The sequence below is a fragment of the Rhopalosiphum padi genome, chromosome 1 (assembly GCF_020882245.1).
Source record: "Rhopalosiphum padi isolate XX-2018 chromosome 1, ASM2088224v1, whole genome shotgun sequence".
In the NCBI taxonomy this organism is placed as follows: Eukaryota; Metazoa; Arthropoda; class Insecta; order Hemiptera; family Aphididae; genus Rhopalosiphum; species Rhopalosiphum padi.
In genome coordinates, this window is record NC_083597.1 from 42,133,133 (window position 1) to 42,146,658 (window position 13,526).

A 13,526-nucleotide genomic window follows, 5' to 3' on the forward strand; every position below is an offset into this window, starting at 1 on the left:
CAATTTTGAAATAAACTGTGTGACGTGGGTGTTTGCGCATCTGGTTCATAGTTCTATCGCGAGTTATCCTCAGAATAAATGGTGGACCTTGGTAAATAATAATAATTGATGGACGGAAATCACACAATAGTTAATTGTAATAGGCTGATTGTAACATACATAAATAGTCTGTTATTTTTAAAAACGTCGTGCGACCAGAGAACATTGTGATTAATTAATTATATAAATTAGTCTCCCTTCTTTCGAGGAGATGTTTCGAAAAAAACAACGATCTTACACGGGTACAAGTGACTATAATAAAAATACTACTTGGACATTAATCATGGTTAACGGATCAAGTAAACGCAATTAAATAATATGTATTAAAATGTAATAATTTATTATAATATTATTTATACATTATACATTGACCTCCGTTCGTAAATAAAACCGTATAAATGTTTTTAAGCATCTTGGAAATCGACAAAGACATATCAGATTCCGTTTTTATTATTTTATTTTCTGTATAAACGTTTATGGCATACTTTTATTGCTTCCAAGTAAACTATAACTAATAGGCAATAGCTATATGCCTATAATCTATATAGAAACTTATTTTATAGTAATTTCGTGGGCACAATAATATTATGCACAGCCGATATTATTGATACCATCGTCGTAAGGACCTTTAAGATGTTGCATAATTTATTGTATGAAATTATATGAGTCATATAATATGCCATAGGTACGATACAAATAAAATTATTAAAAATTAAGGTAATTGTACCGTGAACTATTGGTGAATTTTAAAAACTGCAGTACATACGGATACATATTTTATACGTTTTATTATATTGCTGATTATTTATTTAATTTTTTTTTTTATGAATTAATATTATCTGTTGAATGTTTTGATATGCTCGTGCTAAGTGCGCACAATTTGAAGTTGGTATATTATGAATTAGCATTATGAATTGGATACGTTAATTTTAACTTAACATTCATAAAAAATAAGACGATTTTTTAAATATTTGTTGGTTACATTTTCTACTTGTCATGAAATGTTTCATACGTGTCAGAGTAAATTATTTGATGAACCTTGTTATTTTTATTAATTTGAAAAAACAATTATGAAGAAGACATTAAAATTGTTCTTATACCTATATTTATAAATTGTACACAAAGCACATTACATAATATTATTACATCATATAAAATTGATCCTTTATAAGTATGTCTGTGTTTTAATAAACCGGAAAATGTTTTATCAATATATTTATATTTAAAATCAATTTAAATTGACTTGTATACATTATAGTATTATAATATTTGGTATAGATATATGTAATATTCTTTTAATTAAATTTTACGAAGAAATATTAGAAATGTAAAACTATAGATAGAATTAAAATGACATTCACTATAATACAAATTATTTCATTGTATTAGAATTAAGAATAGTTGTTTTTCGGTAAACTATTATTGTTTTAATTGTGTATTTTTAATCTACTGGATGACAAATACATTCGAAAAATAATTCAAAAATAATTTTTGTAATTTTATATTTTTTTCATTAAATATTATTTAAAGGTTTATTTTACCGTAATTTTTTTTTTGTATCTTGACACTTTATTTTTTGGCTCTTAGTTTTTAAGTGAACGTTTTTTGCAGCCAAAAAACTTTAGCGTGACTTTGTCTTCATTACTGGCCCAAAAGCACTGCCGCGAGTAAAGTAGTTTTAGTTTCTTTTCTTGTAGGTAGGTACCAACGTTTTTTTAGACCTAACAATGACAATAATAAACGGCTTACTGGTGGCAGAACAATAGTTTTCTTTAGGGTCAGACTACTTGAAACTAAAAAAAAAGTATATATTAAGTTAACTACATATAAATCTTTGTTTGTGCTTTATTGCTTTTTAAAAAATAACATCCATTTCAGACTAGAGTATTAATGTGTAATGTTAATAACTTTATGAACGACTAGAACAAAAGCTCAAATAATTAAAATTTATTTCTCAAGTTACAGTTTGTGTAATTTTCATTATGTAACCGTTATATACACATTTTAATGAATACCTGCTGCAGTGATACCTAAGTTAGTAAGTGATTAATTACCTTCATTATTGAAAATTATTTTTAAATCTGCCGTACTTTTCTTGTCTAAACTTTTAATTATTATACCTAATTAATCATTTGACTTATTCTTAGTTACTTTTAAAAAATATTTCCTACTTAGATACAAAATTAAAAATAAAACAATACATAGCTATACTGTTGAAAAAAAAACTTAATTTAATTTCGTCAATCATAACTCAGTACATGCTAAACATTTATAATATACCTACTTATGTCTCATTGTTACATACATTTTTCTTATTACAATTTTAATCCTTCGTTTAGAAAATAAAAAAGTTTTAGCTGATTTTTAACAGTTTTTGTGAATAACTATTGATGTTATAAATATAATTATTTATTGATTGCAGATTCTGCCAAAGCGTAAACTATAATGATAAAATATATTGATGATTTTATTTTTTCACGGAATTATGTTTTTCTGGTAACGCTATTTTTTATATATATATACATTTTTGTCGAGCATTTTCTGGAATTTTGCTTTTAAAGTTAATTTTTATTTTCTCTAAAAATTTAATATGAAAACCTCATCTCTTTATATCTTAGTTTTTCTGTCTTTCTCTCTTTATACATATATGTGTAATGTGTATAATATATTATTGTTAAACATGTTTTTTTAAACCATCATATTGTACTTAAATCACAATGCAAACTACACGCGTCTACTCGATATGATATACATGTCGATAAATCATTATTTCGAAATTGTCATTATAAGTATGTAACGAATAATCTTACAGTTAAACCAATATTATATGTGTTAGTTTAAGTATTAGTATATATATTTGGTAACTATTTTATCCAATGTTTGTACTACGACATTATTAATGTATATATACACATCTCGTAGAGTAACAAGACCAATTCAACAATGAAATTTCGTTTTTCGTTTTATGAATGTTAAATAACAATTTAAAACGATGACTTATTCTCATGGCGTGTATTAACATATACACAACAATTAAACGAGCATATTGTTGTTATTATTATTATTATTATTATTTTTATTATTATATTATTTTTATACTATACACATCAGGTATGTACCTACACAAGACTACATACTAATAAATCAGTAAGATATAACGCATATAATATATACATACGATGAAACGAAAAAACAAATAATAATTATGTAAAATATAGCCGGTGGCCGGTTGGACCGGCCGTACGAAAAACTCAACTAATTGAACTCGATAACTATCGTATCCCGAGACTAGCGTGGTTAAAAACGGCTAATTAAGTTTGATAAATACACCATGGTATGTTGGTAATCGGTATCTTGCAGTAATGTAATTTATTCTATTAACATAATTATACACGCGTACGTTCGCTATAGATAGGGGGAGGAGTTTGAGAGAGACGGAAATATTCACCTATAATATAAAAAATGTGTGTGTTTTAGTAGTTCTTCGACAAATATTTCAAACAAATAATATATGTGTAAGCATATTTTACAACAAGAAAATGTTTTTATTGCAGTCTCTACAGTTGTTAGTGTTGATGTTATGTAATTATAGTCAGTGTACTGGACATGATGACAGATGAATCGAGTGTAATTGCAACGCTCGAGTGCGGTGATCGACGGTAAACTAATGGATCACTTAATTTTTATTCAAACAATTGTACAAATTAAGTAGGTATTGGTATTGTCTCAACAGTCAATTGTACACTAAAATAAACACCAATAGAAATAGTTATTATTATCGAATGTAGTTTATTATAAATTAAAGAAATAGATACGAACTACATGCATGTTCGCTATGACATGATGGAGCGTTATACATAACAATATATTTACGAATCTCAATTTTATTTACTTCCTAATTGTTAGATAATAATAAGTTAGTTATAATAAAAAATAATATTATATATTCTGTATTTTTGTAGTGAAGTTAGTAGGTTTCGCAATTGGGATCATTGTTTTCTTTGAGCATTCCTGGGGGTATTGTTTTGAAATTTAACACAGATCGTAATATACTCATACATTATCCATTAATAATTAAATTATAGCTCCCTTGTGTGCACTAAAAACTGATAGTAATTATTGTTCTACACGATGCTATTCAGTTAAACGATTATTTATTAATTACAAGTGCCATATAAATGTATAATTCATAATACATAAGCATTTTGATATTGAGGTAAAGGTTGTTATAAACTTATAACTCCAATACAATTTGATTATAAGTTAAATAATGAAATTAGTTTTGATAACTTTTTCTCGTACAATTATTAATTATTATTTTTTTCTTTTTCTTTGTTTGCCGATGTTGACAACAATTCATTAAATATTAGTATTATTTTTCTTATCTTAATGTTATAGATATATTATAGGTACGTTGAACTGTTTAAGAAAAAATATAATTTAGTAATTATTATGAAAACATAAAAGTTAAATTGTGTATAATTACTGCACAGTAATACAATATAGGTGTGTCAAAGTGCGCGTGTTTACTTAATCTAAATTTATAAACTATACCTTTTATGCATGAGTTTAAAAGTATATTATACTACGGTTATGATTTCACTATTCTGCCCGAAAAGCTGTTATGCTTATTTAACACGTGTATAATATTAATTATTAACTGTCAAAGAAATACTATATACACTTCAGAAACGTATAACGTTATTGAATGTACTACACTCTTAGAGTGTTTAGAGATTAAAATGCAAATAATGACTTTGGAGTACTTTAACATTAAATCATTAAATATTTATATTCTTGGTGTGAAAACTGAAAAGCAAAATTAGGTGACATTTTCTATGTTTCTCGACCTGGTATTAATTGATTACATATAGGTAAATATATAGACTGACAGTTAGTTTTAATCGTTATCTAATGTCCCTAAATAAATATTTGCGCGTACGTATATAATATATAAAATGTATTAAATATTTATTAGATAAATTAAACAAAAAAATTTATAAATCGGGTTAGAGTAGGATTACAATTTTAAAATCAAAAATTTGATGCTACCTATAATAGGTTTACATATAAAGCAAAGAAAACTAGAGCTAATACCTATAATGAATTATTTAAAAAAAATCTTATAATTATTAAAAACTATCGAGTATGCGGTGTATAATTAAGTTTCATATCTTATTTATATAACATCGCATTATATATTACGCGTACATATACAAGCATAAAGCGATGTTAACCGAAACTTAAGATGTTCTGTGGGTGAAATTCGTTAAGCTTAGACGTTAAAATCGAATAAGACGCTTATTGTAGTCATTTCTGTATAATATTTATACGCGGTTGTATTGTATTATTTAATACCACCACCGTCATCGTGTGTATATATATATTTATATATATATTCGTATATTTATCTATCTATCTATATATATATATATATATATACATACCACAAACTAATTGATTCTAACGCTGCAGCGCATACTAAATTCGCCGAGTCCTCATCCATGAGTTAACTCCCCTTCACACACACGCACACGCACCCACACACACACAAACACTCTTCCTATCACAGCAATTCTATCCCTCAGATCCCACCGCCAAGTGGCTCCTCCGTTTTGACAGCGATTATTATGAACGGTACCCAGAAGGCATCGTGTATATATATATATAATAATATATCCACCTGCACCCCTTACCCTCTACGATCGGGTTTTCCACCCCTCGACGTGGTGAGCTTCCACGCATACCGCGTCATTGGTATATAATATTATCAGCCATAGTCGTGACTCGCGACGCTGAAATATCATATTCTAATGCGGTTTATGCACGCGCAACGCGCCTATATCCTTGCCAACTGCAATATTTCACGCGCGCGATCCTCATCTTGCATTCTCGCAAGAGTGCTGTTTGCCACGAATCCCACCGCCGTCTGACGGTATTATAATATAAGAACACGCGTTCTTTGTCATTTATATATTACTATAGTATTGTCATTATTATTCTCGTGACCCCGCACTTCTCTGTTTTCCAGTCAGCTCAATCGTTTCGGTATATACTCCGCACTACTTTAGGCCCCAAACATCCCCTGCCATGCGTACACAGAACTATACAATCGCGACATACGATCTATATGTAATATTGTATTAATCCAATAAGGTATCGTACACAAAATTACAATAGTTTGGACGCAATAAAGTCGCTATACGACGACTAGTCGAGGACTGGCTATTTTGAAAGTAATATAATATGTAATATGCGCATTATAATAATATATTGTTATAAAATGGCGAAACGCGAACAAAATTTATTATAAAATCGACTGACGACAATTTTTGGTTTCAAAACAAACATGTTTTCGTGTTTGCTATATTATATTGTTTCGTATCTTAAAACCAATAGAAAGTAACGGATTTTTGAGAACACAATCGACTGTGCGTATAATATTGTATATTTTATAGTTATTATTATATTATATTGCCATGTTACTGTACACGAGTCGGTTTCGTCCGATGGCGATGGCGGTCCTGGTCAACATCAAAAACTGTACGCCGGGAGAAAAGAAATAAAACAATAGACGGGAAAATATAATATAAACAACTATTAATGTGACTGCCACTGGCTATTTGGTTACTACTTATATAGTTATATTAGAATATTATTTAGACTATAGCAAGTTTTTGAGGTTAATTTTAATAATAATATATGTGTATAATAATGTATACATATATTTTGTATGTACAAGAATCAGTTATAGTCACGGCGGCATCCGGTTGAGAGTATTTTCACTATGCTATTTAAAAAAGTATTATGTACATGAAAATTAAGTTTGTATCTCGTAAAATTTTTGCTGCCGCACCTGAAACTCAATTCAGAATCGGACCGGATTCTCTTAAATCCATTAAATACGATTTTTACATAAAAATTGTACCTATTTACTCGTATTGTATCTTATTTAAAAATACATTTATTTTAATAGGCAATTTGGCGAAATAGTGCAATATGTATTTGTAATCAATACATAATATTATACACGTTTCTGTTTGTTGTGTCAATTGAAGATACTATATAATATCTGTTAATACTTTAACAGGCAATCGGACTTAGGAATTTTAAATATTCATTTTTTGATAATCTGGAGGATATTTTAGTATAATACTGTGTATTTATTGTTATGCAGATTATTTACTTATTAATATTAAATATAATATTGAAGACCAAAGGCAAAGAAACAAAAATTTAAAAATATGATAACTTCCATGTACTTACAAGTCGGTTGTAATCTAGATGTCGCAAAATTTCTCCGTAAAGAGAACCTGAAAAATCAAACAAAAGTTACAGTAAGTATATTTTAAAACAATAATATAGTGTATTTTAAAAAAATTTAATCTCAATTACATTATCACGTGAGATATTTCTAAAGACTAGATTTTTTGTTTGAAATCGCCTTTTTGAAACTTTAAAAAGTATTATTTATGTTGACTTTTGTTGATAATGCTGAATGCGTATTAAATAATAATATATATATATATTACACAGGGTTATATAGGTCTCGCATGAGTCTTGAGTCTGGATTGAATGGTGTAAGTCATAATGCATTGAGTATACAATAGTGTACAATAGTACGATTTTTTTTGTATGTTATGTTTTTTTTACGCATTCGCTATAACTAGTGTATTACGATTGTTGTTTAGGTCTATATATATTATATTTGTATTTTGTACGCAGAATAATAGTTACATTTATCTAAAAATTGTATAAAATATTACTGTGGTGGAGAATAAGTTACCTAAATGTTAATTTAATTGTAAAAACATTTATTATTGTACACGTGAATTTTTATACTAATTATATTTATAATTAAATTTAAAGTACTGAACACTAAAAACAATATTTTTTTGATAAATTTAAAAATATAGTCAAATAAAATTTTATTTGAAACGTTAATAAACAAATAATACAAATTTTTATTAAATCTTTTTAAATCTGTTAAAGTGTGTTTATGAATATATGTATGTATTCATGACATTCTATTTATAATTTTCAAAAAGAGTTACTTAAAGTCTCGGTTCAATGAATGCTCAGCTATATCATGTATGTTTTAAAAATGCTTGATGTCAACTAGAATATTTTGTATGAAAGGCTTTTAAATTGTATACCTACACCGTGAAAACCATTTGTGTAGGTACCTGCGTTTAAAAATATAATATAATATATTATTCATACTTGAAGTCTATATAGTATATAGTATATATATATATCATATATATTACCTACATATTATAATGCGACTAAAAATGTATGCATTTAATAAAGGAATGTCAATGTGTTTTTGGGTATTTTTAAATATATAGTATTTAACTTAAATAATATATTATATTATACTTAGTAGTGACTAGTGATCATGCAACAATAAAAATAATATACTTATATATAAGTATCAAAATATTTATTCATCAAGTATGTAACATGAAATTATAGCTTTAAATTGTTCCAACAACCCCTATTTTTCATTTCATAAAATTCTTAACTGCATAATGTACCTACATGTTATATGAAATAATAACTATAAAACATAATCATTGTCATTTTTTTTTAAACAAAATTCTGAAAACTTACATGATACACTGAATTATAAGTATTAGTTATATAAACTCAGTAGCACATAAGCATTTTTGTATACCAAATTTAATATGTATATATAACAACAATTTATCGTATTATACAAACTGTCATTATAAATAAGTCATTGTTGGTGATACGTAAAAGTATAAAGTTATTACTAAAATAATGTGGTGGAAATATAAAAAGAATTACGTGTACCTTCTAAATAAAGCATTTTAAATATATAAATATAATACTATATTTATAAATAACCTACCTATTTTATTATTCACATTTTTCAAGTAATAAATATTTATGCAATCAAAATTCCAAAGTAACATACGTATATATTTTTTTCCTTCAAGAAAAATTTACATAATAATTTCTGCTATCCTTATTTTCTAATTTTGAAAAACACTAAACAATTTTTATTATACAACATACACTTTCTACGATTTTGTTATACGGGTTATAGAATTACATTTTCATATATATAAAAAAAAATGGAATTAAAAACATACTTTTGTTTAAAATTGAATAAACTTTATATTCTTTTGTATATGTATTTATGGTAATTTGAAATTATGCATTATTTTTTTTGTTTTTATATTTATTCTTATCAATGTGTTTTTTTATTAGGTAAAACAAAAGTAATTAATGATAAATTAAATTATATTATAAACTTTCGGTGTTCCATTAATTTTAATCACTATTGTTATTTCGAAGTCTTCTTTAAGAAAATAATATTATTTGCATGTTTTTGTGTATTTACTAAAAATAAAAATAATTACATTTTTTCTGACTATAAGAGAAATTTTAATCGGTTTGTGTGACTATTGGATACATTGTAATTCACAAGTACATAGACAAGATGTATACAATATGACTTTTTTTTAAGTACATTCTTTGTTATGTAAAATCATATAATATGTTCTAGAGAAATGTAAGTTAGATCGATAGATTTTTAACCAATTATTCTCGGAAATTCTATGGTTTATGGTAATTAATTTATTTTTAAACAATTAATATAGGTATGTAATACATAATTGCCATCTGAATTTTAATTACGAATATATTAAGTTATTTTTTAAACGAAATGTGGTGATGTGTAGTTTCTATAATAATTATGATTATATGAATAATATCATCAATGAGTACGGTTGTTAGTGAAGTTTACACACGTTTAAAATAATTTTATATATATTTATATATTTTTTCCCTATACAAAACACAGACAACTTGCAATATGTGTAATAATAAAACAATAAGTATATTTGATAAATTATAGTGTACTTAAGACGAAAAATTAATACTGAGCTTATGGATTGTAATGAGATCGTATCGGGTCGCATAATTTATTCAAATCACCTTGCAGTTTATTAGGTACGCATAACTCTTCGTTAAATTTAAATCTAAAGGATTTGAATATAAATTACGTTGTTTTTTATGCACCGAGAGAATAAATATATACAGTATATTTAGTGATAATCTTGCATTTAAGCCCGAAGTGAATGTAAATATACATAAAATATACACCATGTACCTATCTTCAACGACAGATCGATCGGTGAACTGTCATTGAGGATTATAATATTAACAGATAAAAGAACGTATGGACGACGAACTAGTCAGTGTGCGCCCGTATAGAATATATATATATATACACACATGAATATGCGTATATGTGGTCGCGTGGAATTTTATCTCCATCTAAAGCGTGTACCTTTTTTGGGGGGTTAGTTCTCTAAAAAGGAAAAAGGGATAATGGGATTTTGCGTCATTCCAGATAACGCGCTTGTGAGATATTACATTTTTTTTTGTGTCACTATTCATAGTTATACTCTTCAGGTCCCTCTAAATGTTTCAGATTTCTTTTCCGCGATTAGAATTAAGCGTATTTGTACGACCGGGTTTATTATCTGACGTGTTTTAATCAATCTTCGGACTGAGATGTCTGAAGTCCCTCGTATAAATCGGATTAACCCGATCAGAGAGGACAAGAAAAAAAGCTTCTTTTTTTTGTCCTGACGTGATATCATTGTGGAATAATACAAGATGAAATTGCCCGGATTCAAAAGATAATCGAATACTTACCTTTATTTTGCTCAAAAATAACCTATCTCTTGCGCCTGTCCATTTTATGTTATCTATAAGTTTCAATAATATAATATTTTGTGCAAGAGTGTGTTGTTATTTAATTATAATGTGATTAATCATTATTCATTATGTGATTATAAAATTATATAATAATATATTAACGTATCGATATTTAACTGGGGAAAGAGCAGTTACGTTCTTAAGTTTTCAAATCTGCGGTATTTAATATACCTATATATATATATACGATATTGCCTGCCTAATAAATAGATAAAAATCAATTAAAAAAATAAAAATAAAATAAACATGTCGTGGAATGTTCTATTCCAATATCGTTAGTCAAAGTGACAGCATAATCTTACGACGAAGGAACGAAAGACAAGTTATAATACGCAATATGTACATTGTACATATACATGAAATGCGTATTAATACTATTTTATCCTGATGTCTATATATATATACGAGGCACTAGTACAGCATATTTTCAAACGCTCAAATCCGACAGCTGATGTTTGATAAGTGCTTTTGACACAATAGTTGCCTGCGGTGTGATGGCTGCACATATATGGGGCGGTCAAAACGTTTTATGGGATTTCGTTAGTGAAAACGGTAGGAGACAGTACGACAAACGTAGAATAATAATATGACGATGATGATGATGAATCGTCGTCGTCAATGACGGTGGTCCAGACGTAGAAGCTAAGGCGAAAATCGTATATCAAGGAGATACACGTGTTTGATATTGATAATAATATAATATAGTTATGAATAATAATACGCGTGTGGTAACCATTCCGATCGATCATAAGCTCAAATTTATCGATGTATACATAATAACATATATTTTATAATAATAATAATAATAATAATATAAACGCGAGTCGGAGAGTTGTCGTTTCAGGGATTGTCCACTGATGGATGGATTGTCCCCGCGGCAGCATCGCATCAATCAAACCCTTCCGTTATGTCACCCGGCCGAAAAGTGAAGAGGATGATGTGGGAGAAGTGAAGGGCGGGAGGAAGTGATCAATAAATGCGCACGCTGAACCACTGATGTGTGTGTACGCGGAGAAAAAGAGACACACGAGAACGCACGCACGCAAACAGAGGGAGAGACAACGCGTTTCGTCGTCGAGCGTATACGAGTACTGCACGGTGTATTACTTATATTATAATGCCACGTACAGTTTGATTTTAAATTTCATAAAACTTAATTTTATTATGACTACAAAAAAATATAGCATAATATAACCCCATAGGCGATGTAATCGTCCGAAAATCGTAAATGGTGCTTGAAAGCCATGACACTGTCGGTGTGATTATCAGTTGCATAGTATATATGTTTAACCATGGTAACCTTGAAGTGGTCGACAGGTTATGATATTATGTGGCTTTTACGTCTTGGATATAAACACGACTAAAAATGCGTCAAAACCACAAAGTCAAACATTTATCGTGATCATTACTCGCGATCGAGGTTTGTTCTTTTGTCAAAGCGCCATTGGCACTAATACTATCCGTATAGGCTATATTACGTATGTTAATAAAGTACCATATTATTATCATGTTGAATATAATACTCATATACAAATATGATCAATTTATCACAATACGTATTGTTCATAGTAGGCAGTTCTATTGCAGATTTCACGTTATTCAATTCATCGCCTATAGCTAATGATTCGAATTAAACGCCACGGCGCCGTACACTGCAGACTACCCTATTACACGCTATTATACTATTTGTAAGAAATATTATTGCTTTGTTGTGAAAAAACGATATATTTTTCTAATTAATTAATAAACACTATACGAAATTAATTCTAGTATAGCATACAGGCTATATAATGCTATATGTAATTTTGAAATAAAATATTCTCCAACTTGTGCACATGTAAAAAAACGCAGACAGGAGCGTTGTTCAGAATAAATGCGAAAAATGAATACATCACTATTCGATCGGATCGAGTACAAAACACGATAATTTGTGGTTTTGCGTAAAAAATAATGTTTTTTCAATAATCAGACCAGCCGCAGTTGATTCTTAAGAGATCATTTTAAAATGTATTGAACTCCTCAAAGTCAATAACTATAATCTATATTCTATATTATACAAGTTTTTTTTTTTATTGCGAACAAATATTGCGTTAAGTCGTTCATGTTTGCTGCTGTGTCAATATAGAGTAGCTATTGGTTATTAAATTAGACGAAAGCACTATCTTAAATTAAATTTCGTCATGAGAAAAAAAAACGAAATAGGAATAAAAGAACATTTTCATTATATACGTTTATTTATATATATAATGACGTTGAGATGTTTAAAGACCGGACATCTCTCTAAATTTATATTAAATGAAAATAATAAAATAAAATACGTCGCAAATTGCGTTTTTAAGGCATGTAGTATATAATATATACTACGTATTTACACCTTAATACCTTATATTGTAGATAATCTTATGCGTATTTGGGTGATTGAAAGCGCGTTAAACGTTTATCAAAAATTATTAAGTGCCTACTATTTTTTATTTTTACTTTCGACGCCACTAAAATATGTTATAATGTCATCTATTTACACGTCCTAACTTAACGTGTACACACGTCGTGCAGAATGTGGCCCGACAACTTTGATGTTTGGCCAAGGAATCGTGACTGACTGTCGACTGCTGTTACAGGAATTCTTCACCTATACAGTGTTTCATTTATAATACGCGTCGGGTCACTGTTATATACTGTTATATTTATGGCTGACAAGTAAAATATTGTATAATGTACGCATGGTATAC

At 28.0% G+C, this 13,526-nt stretch overlaps 1 protein-coding gene across 2 annotated transcripts in view; it reads right to left on the minus strand.

The window, feature by feature from the left end:
* Positions 1–13,526, minus strand: part of LOC132918294 (frizzled-5) — a 68,524-nt gene that overhangs the window by 19,001 nt on the left and 35,997 nt on the right. For both annotated transcript variants that reach the window (XM_060979469.1, XM_060979478.1), the window contains exon 3: positions 7,306–7,352. The gene's annotated coding sequence lies outside the window, so the exon portion shown is untranslated. The remainder of the gene's footprint in view (positions 1–7,305; positions 7,353–13,526) is intronic.